A 12138-nucleotide genomic window follows, 5' to 3' on the forward strand; every position below is an offset into this window, starting at 1 on the left:
CAGTGCTGCCCAAGGTGACCTGTTGGTGTGGCCTAGGACCCTGCCCTGTACTCACCTTAAGTCCAGAATATTGGTCCTGTAAGTTGCTGTGAAGTACCTGTTTGCTGTGTATGTTCTCTCTCACATGGAGTAACATTGCAACTACAGAGAAGTGCACTAAGTGTCGACTTTTGAAAACTTTAAATGTTCCTATCTTGAGAAAAACTCCCCTGATTCCGGTGTTCTTGGTATCTAAATTTATATAAAAGTTTGTGTTATTTTTATAAATTGGTGTCCGATTTCTTTATTGAGTGCGTGTCTCACTTACAGCCTATGTGTGTGCCTTGCATGCTTAGCACTACCCTCTGATATGCCTTAGTGCTCGCCACACTACCACAAAAAAGACCATTTGGGATGTAATTTGTGCTTCTGTGATATCTATGGGGTTTGCCTGGGCTCTATGCACAGTGTACCTCTTTTTGGTCCACTATATAAAGAGCCAACTTTCTACAGGTGCGGGCTGCCATGCCGTCCACTGCTGAGGTTTGGGCACCAGCCTTCTAGCCACCCCCAAGTCTCCTTAGGGAGTCAAAGTGTCATGTTTTCCGCTGTGCGATTATTCATAGTTTAGCCAGAAAAAGCATCATGTATTTGAGTTCTTTTTCACAGAGGACATTGTTGTATTGATCCGTAATGAAACAAGTTCCACCACAAGGAGATGTAAAGAAGTGCTTCTATATAATAAATCACGTCAGCACCTGTGTCCTCACAGCCACTCCAAACCACTGTCAACACACCAGCGAGGCATCAATAAATATTCTAACATTAACATTCTGCACGGCATATTCTAAAACTCAGTATATTACATAACACACATTTTTTGAGTTCAGTGAAGCTACGCTGCTGTTGTTGGACCTTAAGAGTGAAGTCTGGATGCAAGCTGAACGAGGTGCTTTCAAATTTCAAGTCTGGTTTTCGTCATGCAGCCTGGTGTATGGTTGAATATTCTGGCTATTATTGTTTGAGGCGGCGTCCAACTCCTATGGGCGGTCATGGGCATCCTGTGGGCCTGCTCCACAGAGAAGAATTTGAAGAGACAATTCGGCTGGAGGAAGTTAAGGATTTTGGGGGTGATTCTAACTTCGGCGGGCGGCGGAGGCCGCCCGCCAAAGTTCCCCCACCAAAATACTGCTCCGCGGTCGAAAGACCGCTGAGGGTATTTTGGGATTTGCCCTGGGCTGGCGGGCGGCCGCCAAAAGGCCGCACGCCAGCCCAGGGCAAATCAACCTTCCCACGAGGATGCCGGCTCAGAATTGAGCCGGCGTAGTGGGAAGGTGCGACGGGTGCAGTGGCACCCGTCGCGCACTGAAATACTTTGTGGGGCCCTCTTACGGGGGCCCCTGCTGTGCCCATGCCATTGGCATGGGCACTGCAGGGCCCCCCAGGGGCCCCGCGGCACCCCCTACCGCCATCCTGTTCCTGGCGGGAGACCCGCCAGGAACAGGATGGCGGTAGGGGGTGTCAGAATCCCCATGGCGGCGGAGCGTGCTCCGCCGCCATGGAGGATTCTGCAGGGCAGCGGGAAACCGGCGGGAGACCGCCGGTTTCCCGCATCTGACCGCGGCCGAACCGCCGCGGTCAGAATGCCCTGCGGGGCACCGCCGGTCTGTCGGCGGTGCTCCCGCCGACCCTGGCCCCGGCGGTCTCAGACCGCCGGGGTCAGAATGACCCCCAAAGTCTTCCACAAAGAGGTCCACGTTTGGCTCCATCACTTGTTTGGACTCACCCACCAGGCAGGGATTGTTGCACCTAGATCTACACTCTGTGTCCTGCAGTTTTGCTCGAATGAAGACATTATCTTACTGCAGGCTGTCCATTTGCACTTTTAGAGTGGTGGTAATGCCAGAGATGTCCGCAACTTGTTTTTTGGTATCTTGCAGCAATCATTTGTATCGTTAACATTAGCCAGCTTTTTGCAGATGCTGCCAACTAGACTGCTGGCTATGATCCTATCCCATCAAACAATGCCAAAATCAATGTTGTATCTCAGGTAAGTAACAACATTCACAGTTAAAGTAAAAACAGCTGCATTTTATTGTGATCTAAAAATGCCCACATCTCTACACATAATAATCCCCCAACCTCCAAACCCCAAACATTAACCATTGGACATTCCAAGCTTGCGCACATGACACAATCAAACAGGAAGGAAACAGGGAAAGAAAGGAAAGGGAGGAATAATATACATAGAGAAAAGGAGGTAGGAAGGGAAGGAGAGAAAAACAAGGTTTGCAGCAGATGAATACATTTGCAATACAACAACTAATCAATCCTAAATGGTTGATCACAACCAGAACAATACGTGTTTGCAGCCATTACAAGACTCAGGGACTTGGTCCATGCGTCCTGAAAGTGAAATCAAAAAATATGTGAGGGGGCAGGGTGAGCACCATTACAGGACTCTGGAATATGGTCCCTATTGAGATGCATTGTTTTGAATGGCATGCTTTACAGATCACAAAAGGTACATGTATAAAGAGTGGTAAGAGATTTAGATTGTCATTATGAACATGGAGGGAAAGACCGCACCAGCAGCCGTGGTGGTGACTATCGCCGACAGGGTGGCGGTCTGGACCGCCAAATAACAAAGCACATGAAAAACAGCCAGTGTGAAACCCACTCACTGCCAGCAGAGGAGTGCCGATATCGACAGAAGAGGCCGTCCACAGGCCAACGGAAAGGCCCCACCCGCCGATTAAATAATGAAGCACAAGATCGCCGTCAGTTCCGGGACGGGAACCACCACCACGCACAGCCTGGCGAAAGCAAACCAAATAAAAGGAAACACTCACGAAAGGCACACACAGCACACCGAAGCAGATATGGGGAGAGAAATGGAAATCATGCCAGTGCTGCTCCTTGCTATCTTTCTGCAGACTGTCCATTTGCTTTCTTAGAGTGGTGGTAGTGCCAGAGATATCCGCCACTTGTTTTTCGGTATCTTGCAGCAATCATTTGTATCGTTAACATTGGACAGCATTTTGCGGATGCTGCCAACTAGACTGCCGGCTACGATCGTATCCCATCAAACAATGCCAAAATCAATGTTGTCTCTCAGGTAAGTAGCGACATTCACAGTTAAAGTAAAAACAGCTGCACTTTATTGTGATCTAAAAATTCCCGCATATCTACACATAATAATCCCCCAACCTCCAAACCTCAAACATTAACCGTTGGAAATTCCAAGCTTGCGCACATGACACAATCAAACAGGAAGAAAACAGGGAAAGAAAGGAAAGGGAGGAAAAATGAACATAGAGAAAAGGAAGTAGGAAAGGAAGGAGACAAAAACAAGGTTTGCAGCAAATGAATACATTTGCAATACAACAACTAATCAATCCTAAATGGTTGATCACAACTGGAACAATATGTTTTGGCAGCCATTACAAGACTCAGGGACTTGGTCCATGCGTCCTAAAAGTGAAAAAAAAAAATGTGAGGGGGCAGGGTGAGCACCATTACAGGACTCTGGAACATGGTCCCTTTTGAGATGCATTGTTTTGAAAGGCATGCTTTACTGATCACAAAAGGTACATGTATAAAGAGTGATAAGAGATTTAGGTGGCCATTATGAACATGGAGGGAAAGACCGCACCGCCAGCGGTGGTGGTAACTATCTCCAACAGGGTGGCTGTGTGGACCGCCAAATAACGAAGCACATGAAAAACAGCCAGCGTGAAAACCACTCACTGCAAGCAGAGGAGTACCGACATCAACGGAAGAGGCCACCCACAGGCAGACGGAAAGGCCCCACACTCCCAACAAATAATGAAGCACAAGATCGCCGTCAGTTCCGGGGTGTGAACCACCGCCACGCAAAGCCTGGTGGAAAAGAACCAAATAAAAGGAAATACTCACCAAAGGCACACACAGCACACTGAAGCAGACATAGGGAGAGAATTGGAAATCATGCTAGTGCTGCTTCTTGCCATCTTTCTGCAGACTGTCCATTTGCTTTCTTAGAGTGGTGGTAGTGGCAGAGATGTCCGCCACTTGTTTTTCGGTATCTTGCAGCAATCATTTTTATCATTAACATTGGCCAGCATTTTGCGGATGCTGCCAACTAGATTGCCAGCTACGATCGTATCCCATCAAACAATGCCAAAATCAATGTTGTAGTAAGTAGCGACATTCACAGTTAAAGTAAAAACAGTCGCACTTTATTGCGATCTAAAAATGCCCGCATCTCAACACATAATAATGCCCCAACCTCCAAATCCCAAACATTAACCGTTGGACATCCCAAGCTTGCGCACATTACACAATGAAACAGGAAGGAAACAGGGAAAGAAAGGAAAGGGAGGAAAAATGAACATAGAAAAAATGAGGTAGGAAAGAAAGGAGACAAAAACAAGGTTTGCAGCAGATGAATACATTTGCAACACACAACTAATCAATCCTAAATGGTTGATCACAACTGGAACAATATGTTTTGGGAGCCATTACAAGACTCAGGGACTTGGTCCATGCGTCCTGAAAGTGAAATAAAAACAATATGTGAGGGGGCAGGGTGAGCACCATTACAGGACTCTGAAACATGTTCCCTATTGAGATGCATTGTTTTGAATGCCATGCTTTACTGATCACAAAAGTTACATGTATAAAGAGTGATAAGAGATTTAGGTGGTCATTATGAACATGGCGGGAAAGACCGCACCGCCAGCCGTGGTGATAACTTTCGCTAACAGGCTGGTTGTGTGGACCACCAAATAACGAAGCACATTAAAAACAGCCACTGTGAAAATCACTCACTGCCAGCAGAGGAGTGCCGATATCGACGGAAGAGGCCGCCCACAGGCCGACGGAAAGGCCCCACCCGCCCAACAAATAATGAAGCACATGATCGCCGTCAGTTCCGGGGCGGGAACCACCGACATGCAAAGCCTGGCGGAAACTAACCAAATAAAAGGAAATACTCACCAAACGCACACACAGCACACCGAAGCAGACGTGGAGAGAGAATTGGAATTCATGCCAGTGCTGCTCCTTGCCATCTTTCTGCAGACTGTCCATTTGCTTTCTTAGAGTGGTGGTAGTGCCAGAGATGTCCGCAACTTGTTTTTCGGTATCTTGCAGCAATCATTTGTATTGTTAACATTGGCCAGCATTTTGCGGATGCTGCCAACTAGACTGCCGGCTACGATCATATCCCATCAAACAATGTCAAAATCAACGTTGTATCTCAGGTAAGTAGCGACATTCACAGTTAAAGTAAAAACAGGCGCACTTTATTGTAGTCTAAAAATGCCTGCATCTCTACACATAATAATGCCCCAACCTCCAAACCCCAAACATTAACCGTTGGACATTCCAAGCTTGCGCACATGACACAATCAAACAGGAAGAAACAGGGAAAGAAAGGAAATGGAGGAAAAATGAACATAGAGAAAATAAGGTAGGAAAGAAAGGAGAGAAAAACAAGGTTTGCAGCAGATGAATACATTTCCAATACAACAACTAATCTATCCTAAATGGTTGATCACAACCAGAACAATATGTTTTGGCAGCCATTACAAGACTCCGGGACTTGGTCCATGCGTCCTGAAATTGAAATAAAAAAATATGTGAGGGGGCAGGGTGAGCACCTTTACAGGACTCTGAAACATGTTCCCTATTGAGATGCATTGTTTTGAATGCCATGCTTTACTGATCACAAAAGTTACATGTATAAAGAGTGATAAGAGATTTAGGTGGTCATTATGAACATGGCGGGAAAGACCGCACCGCCAGCCGTGGTGATAACTTTCGCTAACAGGCTGGTTGTGTGGACCACCAAATAACGAAGCACATTAAAAACAGCCACTGTGAAAATCACTCACTGCCAGCAGAGGAGTGCCGATATCGACGGAAGAGGCCGCCCACAGGCCGACGGAAAGGCCCCACCCACCCATCAAATAATGAAGCACATGATCGCCGTCGGTTCTGGGGCGGGAACCACCACCACGCAAAGCCTGGCGGAAACGAACCAAATAAAAGGAAACACTCACCAAAGGCACACACAGCACACCGAAGCAGACATGGGGAGAGAATTGGAAATTATGCCAGTGCTGCTCCTTGCCATCTTTCTGCAGACTGTCTATTTGCTTTCTTAGAGTGGTGGTAGTGCCAGAGATGTCTGCCACTTGTTTTTCGGTATTTTGCAGCAATCATTTGTATCGTTAACATTGGACAGCATTTTGCGGATGCTGCCAACTAGACTGCCGGCTACGATCGTATCCCATCAAACCATACCAAAATCAATGTTGTATCTCAGGTAAGTAGCGACATTCACAGTTAAAGTAAAAACAGGCACACTTTATTGTGATCTAAAAATGCCCGCATCTCTACACATAATAATCCCCCAACCTCCAAACCCCAAACTTTAACCGTTGGACATTCCAAGCTTGCGCACATGACACAATCAAACTGGAAGGAAACAGGGAAAGAAAGGAAAGGGAGGAAAAATTAACATAGAGAAAAGGAGGTAGGAAAGGAAGGAGACAAAACCACTCACTGCCAGCAGAGGAATTCCGACATCGACTGAAGAGGCCACCTACAGGCCGACGGAAAGGCTTCACCCGCCCAACAAATAATGAAGCACAAGATCGCCGTCAGTTCCGGGACGGGAACCACCACCACGCAAAGCCTGGCGGAAACGAACCAAAGAAAAGGAAACACTCACCGAAGGCACACACAGCACACCGAAGCAGACATAGAGAAAGAATTGAAAATCATGCCAGTGGTGCTCCTTGCCATATACCTCCACGACCGTGATCACCGACGAAGACGACAATGGTAAGTACCACAACCTACTAAACAAGGGAAGAAAGGGTACAGTTACATACCCAACCACCCCACCTACCCTGCAACGCAACCCCGACCCCTCACACCATCACAAGCCATACACACCAGAACAAGAGGTACTTACCCTACTCAAGGCCTATACAACCTGCCCAAAGTACACTCATATGCACACCACACCCCCACAATGAAACAATGAACCACGTCTCCAGAGCGTGCCAAAAGCAACACTGGGCACTCAAACTTTAATACATTTTGAAATTCAATGTTCAAATAAGGCCCTTGGCCATTCCAACATAAAAAGGCCGAAGGGTCCAAATGGCCCAAACTTGACCGCCACTTGTGCACACGGTACTCCACCATAAAGGGACATCAATGGGGCAGACTTAGACCTGGGCAAGGAGTGGACAGGGCAAGGAGGTGGGCACGTTTAGAGATGAGATGGGGTGGGTCAGTGGGTTTGAAAAGGTCAAAAAAAGACAGGAAAAGTTTTTTAGGGGCAGTTGGGGTGGACATGGAGGAAGGTGGGGGAGTGGAGGTAGAGGGAGAGTTTGTAACAGGTGTAGGTGTGCCGGACTTGGATGCAGGTGCCTGTACAGTATGCTGAGATACGGTGGATGTGCATTGGGTGGGTGTCTGGGAACGTTTGAGTGCTTTAGGAGGAGGGGAGGTGGACACAATGGGACAAGACAGGTTGCCAGTGTACATGAATGTTGTCTGGGTGTCTGCAGGTCTGGTGAGTGTGTTGCATGTTTCAGTCAATGTCGTTGTGGTGAGTGCAGGTGTGTTGTCTGAGGTGGATGACTGGATGTCTGATGTTGTAGTGACTGCAAGAATGGGGTCAGCAACAGTGAATGAGGGTGCAGTGCATGTGGGTGAGCATGTAGAGGGAACAGACAGGGAGGCGGGAGAGGTGGACACACTGCGGGAAGTGGATGTTGTTGTGGGTGCCTTTGTATGTTGGCTGTGTGTATGCCTGTGGTGTGAAATGTGGTGCTTGTATTTCTGTTTATGTTTTTTGTGTGTGTTGAGGTGTGTGCATGACTGTCTGAATGTGTGCTGGGATGGGTGATGGGAGTGGGGTGCTGGAAGGGGTAGAGGTGGTTGAAGGGGGGATGGAAAGGCCAGGGAAACTGGCTGCCATCAAAGAGGAGGCCAAAGCCTGAAAAGATCTTTGTAGGCCAGACATGGACTGTGAATGCCTTCGAGGAATGCATTGCACTGCTTTATCTGGGATGCTAGCCTCTGGATGGCATTCACGATGGTTGTCTGCCCTACAGATATGGTCCTCAGGAGGTCAATAGCCTCCTCCGTGAGGACAGCAGGGCTGACTGGGGCACGGGATGAGGTGCCTGGGGCGAAGGAGACGCCCACCCTTCTGGGTGAGCGGGCACGGGCAACTCGGTGGGGAGAAACTGGGAGGATGGTGATGGTATTGGGGGTGGCAGAAGATGACAAAGAATGGGTGGGCCAACTAGGGTCTGCCACCACCAGGGAGCTCCCATCGGAGGACATATCAGAGTCACTACAGCCAGCGGTAGTAGCCTCCCCGTGGTACTCCCCTCACCCTCAAACTCACTGGTCCCCTTAGTGTCAGTAGACTCTGCATCCTTGGAACTGCGGGCTGCTGCATCCCCACTCACCGGTACCACTGCTCCCCAACCAGATGATGCTGATGTACACAGACAACACAAGAGTACAGGGGTGGAGAGACAAAACATGAGAGATATATGTAAATACCTGAATGGATGTACATATTTGGTTCAGTCATACTCCCAAACAGTTTATACACCAACACGCAGCACCTACAGCTATTGTAATGCCTATGCCCCTGACTAGTGTCCATAACCCAAGCATAGAACTCTTCTTCCACATGACACAAGGTCCTGATTAACTGCAGACCTGCCCATAAACATCTCCGTGCCCAAGGGGCCCGGATTGCTGTAAGACACCTGTCAGAGTACCTGGCACTAGACAGCATACATCCTACAGCACCCTCAGCCTTCCATCAAAGAGGCATGATATTGTGTTGGTACTCATCCCCTTGTGGCTGCTGTGCAGCCTTCAATCGCCCATCTCAGTCTGGATATGCCACCACCAGAATGCGGCGCACTGGGGGGGTCAGGGCCCGATGGGCACCCCTTCCTCGTTGGGAGGACTTCCCTAGCTGGGCCTCGCAGGTATTCCTGGGCCAGCGCCACAGGTCCTCCCACTGCTTCCTGCAGGGGGTGCTCCTCTGGTTGTAGTCCTTCAGGGTCTGCATCTCCCTGCCAGAGTGCCCTCTTATGATGGGCGCTGACCTGTGGGAGGCACACAGAAAAGAAAAACAGAGGTCAGAAAATGGCCATGTGATACCGCTGACTATACTTCCCGTATGGGATGGACACTTCACAACATCATTTCACCACCTCACTCACGGTACTTGCCACACATTCTATATCTGTGCAGGTACATACCGACCACGCATGCATACAGGCATCCGCCACCATCACACACATCCATGAACGTCAACCGCCTACTCACCTGCATATCTGGTCGCCCATATAACTTGGCATACAAGGGTAGGACCCCTCTCCAGCTCCTCTGTGGTGAAGGCAGGGGCCCATTCCCCTGTGACTCGTGCCGTTTGAGTAACCAGAGTCAGGACACAGCAGCACACTCAGTGGAGTACTTCCATGTACAGGATTCGGGAGTCACGTGAACCTTGGTTGACGACATGGCATATGCTCCGCAGCGGTGTGCACCGTCACCACCGGCAACGATCATAATAGGCCCAGATTCCTCATTGACAACCATGTTAACCAATGAATGGGTGCACAGCGGTGAACACCGCCTTATGCCATAACAACAACCGCCAGCGGAATGAGGTCACTTCCACTGCTACATATCTGGATGGCAGGGGCTGCCATTTTGCTAGCACAACATAGATATTTTATTGTTATGGGCCCCATACAGGCCCTATGGACCCAATTCCTTAGTCGCATGCACACATGACTCTCCTCCCCACAACAGTCCAGACGTATCACCTCATCACCTCTTACATGTCCCTACAGTTGTACATCATACATCGCTTGTGTGTAACCTATATATTGTACAGCAGTTATTCATACACATTATGTTGTGCATATGTATATGTATCCCTCACATGTGTTCCACTTCCCCTAAGTACAGACCCATGTAGTGAGGGAGGCCCCCATCTGTGTACAGACCTCTTGTTGATTTGGAGACCACGGTGGAACGTCACATCATTATCAGCTACAGACCCAATTGTGCTATAATCCATGAGTTATGTGCATTACAGGATCCAGTACTGAGACCGGATAATCAGAATCAGCATGCCATCCCTACTGAAGTGCAAGTGCTCTCTGTCCTCCATTTTCTGTCCACGGGCTCATTTCAGGTGACAGTGGGCCTGGATGCAGGTTTCTCACAGCCAATGTTTAGCCTCATCCTGTCCAAATTCCTGGATGCATTTGTACTACAACTGCAGACATATGTGGAGTTTCCCCAAAGGGCTGATCTCCCTGCTGTCAAGTCTGAATTTTATGCATTTGCTAACATTCCCCATGTGATAGGTGTCATAGATGTCACCTGCATAGCTCTCATTCCCCCAAGAGTAAATGAACAGGTGTACCAGAACAGGAAGAACTTCCACTCAATGAACATACAATTTGTGTGTACTGCATACCAGTACATATCACATGTGAATGCCATGTTTCCAGGATAAGTCCATGATTCATTTGTCCTAAGGAACAGCAGTGTACCACACATGATGGATCAATTACAAGGGGTCAGAGGATTGCTCATAGGTGAGTGTGTATGACACTGGATCTGTGCATGGCTGACCGTGAGTCTGTCTGCAAGTAATGGCAGTCTGTTACAGTCCTGTTTCAAAACACATTTGCAGGTGAGTCTGGCTATCCCAATATGCATTGGCTCCTGACACCTGTGAGAAATCCTAGGACAGATGCAGAGAGGAATTACAATGAGGCCCAGGGACTTACTAGGAGGGTGATAGATCGCACTATAGGTCTCCTGAAGGCTAGATTCCGTTGCCTCCATCTCTCTGGGGGTTCCCTGTGCTACGGCCCTGAGAAGGTGTGTAGAAGTGGTGGCCTGCTGAATGCTGCACAACGTGGTTGTGAGGAATGCTATCCCCCTAATGGAGGAGAAGGGTGCTGTATATCCAAACCTGCTTCATCTGAGAGGAGATGGGAGTGATGGTAAGAATGAAGAGGGGGAAGATGTCCACTCCATGAACCAGCTGATCCAACTATACTTCCAGTGATCATGAGGTACTGTTAACTGATAATGTTGTCTGCAATGCATAATAACTGTCTGACGTATTCACTATTGGGTTGTGGGGTCTGTAGTCATTGACAGTATTACCTGAATATAGAGGTGGTATCTGCCATTGAGACAAACATGCTGTACATTTCTGTTTACTGCACACAATGTTGTGCGTGGGGTGCCATTCCTGCTATAAAGGTCTGGCTATGGAATTAAGTGGAAAATGCATTCACATTTTCAATTGATTCATCAATATGACAGGGGACATACAATTTCGTGTACATGTGTTTTATTTGGTGTCCTTAATGCATTGGTGCACTTTACAGAGATAGGGAGTGGGCTAATGGTGGCTGTCCATTGTAGGTATGTGGGTTGGGTGTTTGGTGGCAGTAGGCATAGGTCCATCTGTCCCTTGCAAGTTGTTATGTTGCTTTTGGCGGGTAAGGATGGTGACACAGTGGCACACATGGGAGACAGTCCACGTCAAAGTCGCTTCTTAGTGCGGGCATTGGTCTTGGCAGGTGTTCCTGTGCCATATCTGGGTCTGAGGGACCGTTTGAGGGTCTGGTGCTGGGTTGCACAGGTAGGGGTGCTGGTCTCCTGTGTGTCCTTTGCCAGTGCCACCAGACCAGTTGCTGCTGCTGATGTAGATGGTTGGTCTGGTCAGTGGTAGGGGATTCTGGTTTGTGGGGGTCTCAGGCTGGGTTAGGTGGTGGTGCTGCAGCACCCCTGCTATGGTAGACATGGTGGCATTCAGTTGTTTCCACTGCTCCATAGTCTTTTGATGTTGGGATATCTGAAACCTTTGACTCTATTCCACGGTAGCCAGGATCTGGCCCATCCTGTCCTGGGTATGATGGTATGCTTCCAGGACCGCAGAGATCACCTCCTGGGCTGCAGCATCCATCCTTTGGCCTCACCCCTGGGCCACTGACGCCCTCACTCTGGGCCTAGCCCCCTGTGCCTGTGTACCCTGCACAGGTCTGGCAGTAGCACTTGTACTGGGGCCATCGTAACACTGCCTGTTAG

This window comes from Pleurodeles waltl, chromosome 7 (assembly GCF_031143425.1).
Source record: "Pleurodeles waltl isolate 20211129_DDA chromosome 7, aPleWal1.hap1.20221129, whole genome shotgun sequence".
Classification (NCBI taxonomy): domain Eukaryota; kingdom Metazoa; phylum Chordata; class Amphibia; order Caudata; family Salamandridae; genus Pleurodeles; species Pleurodeles waltl.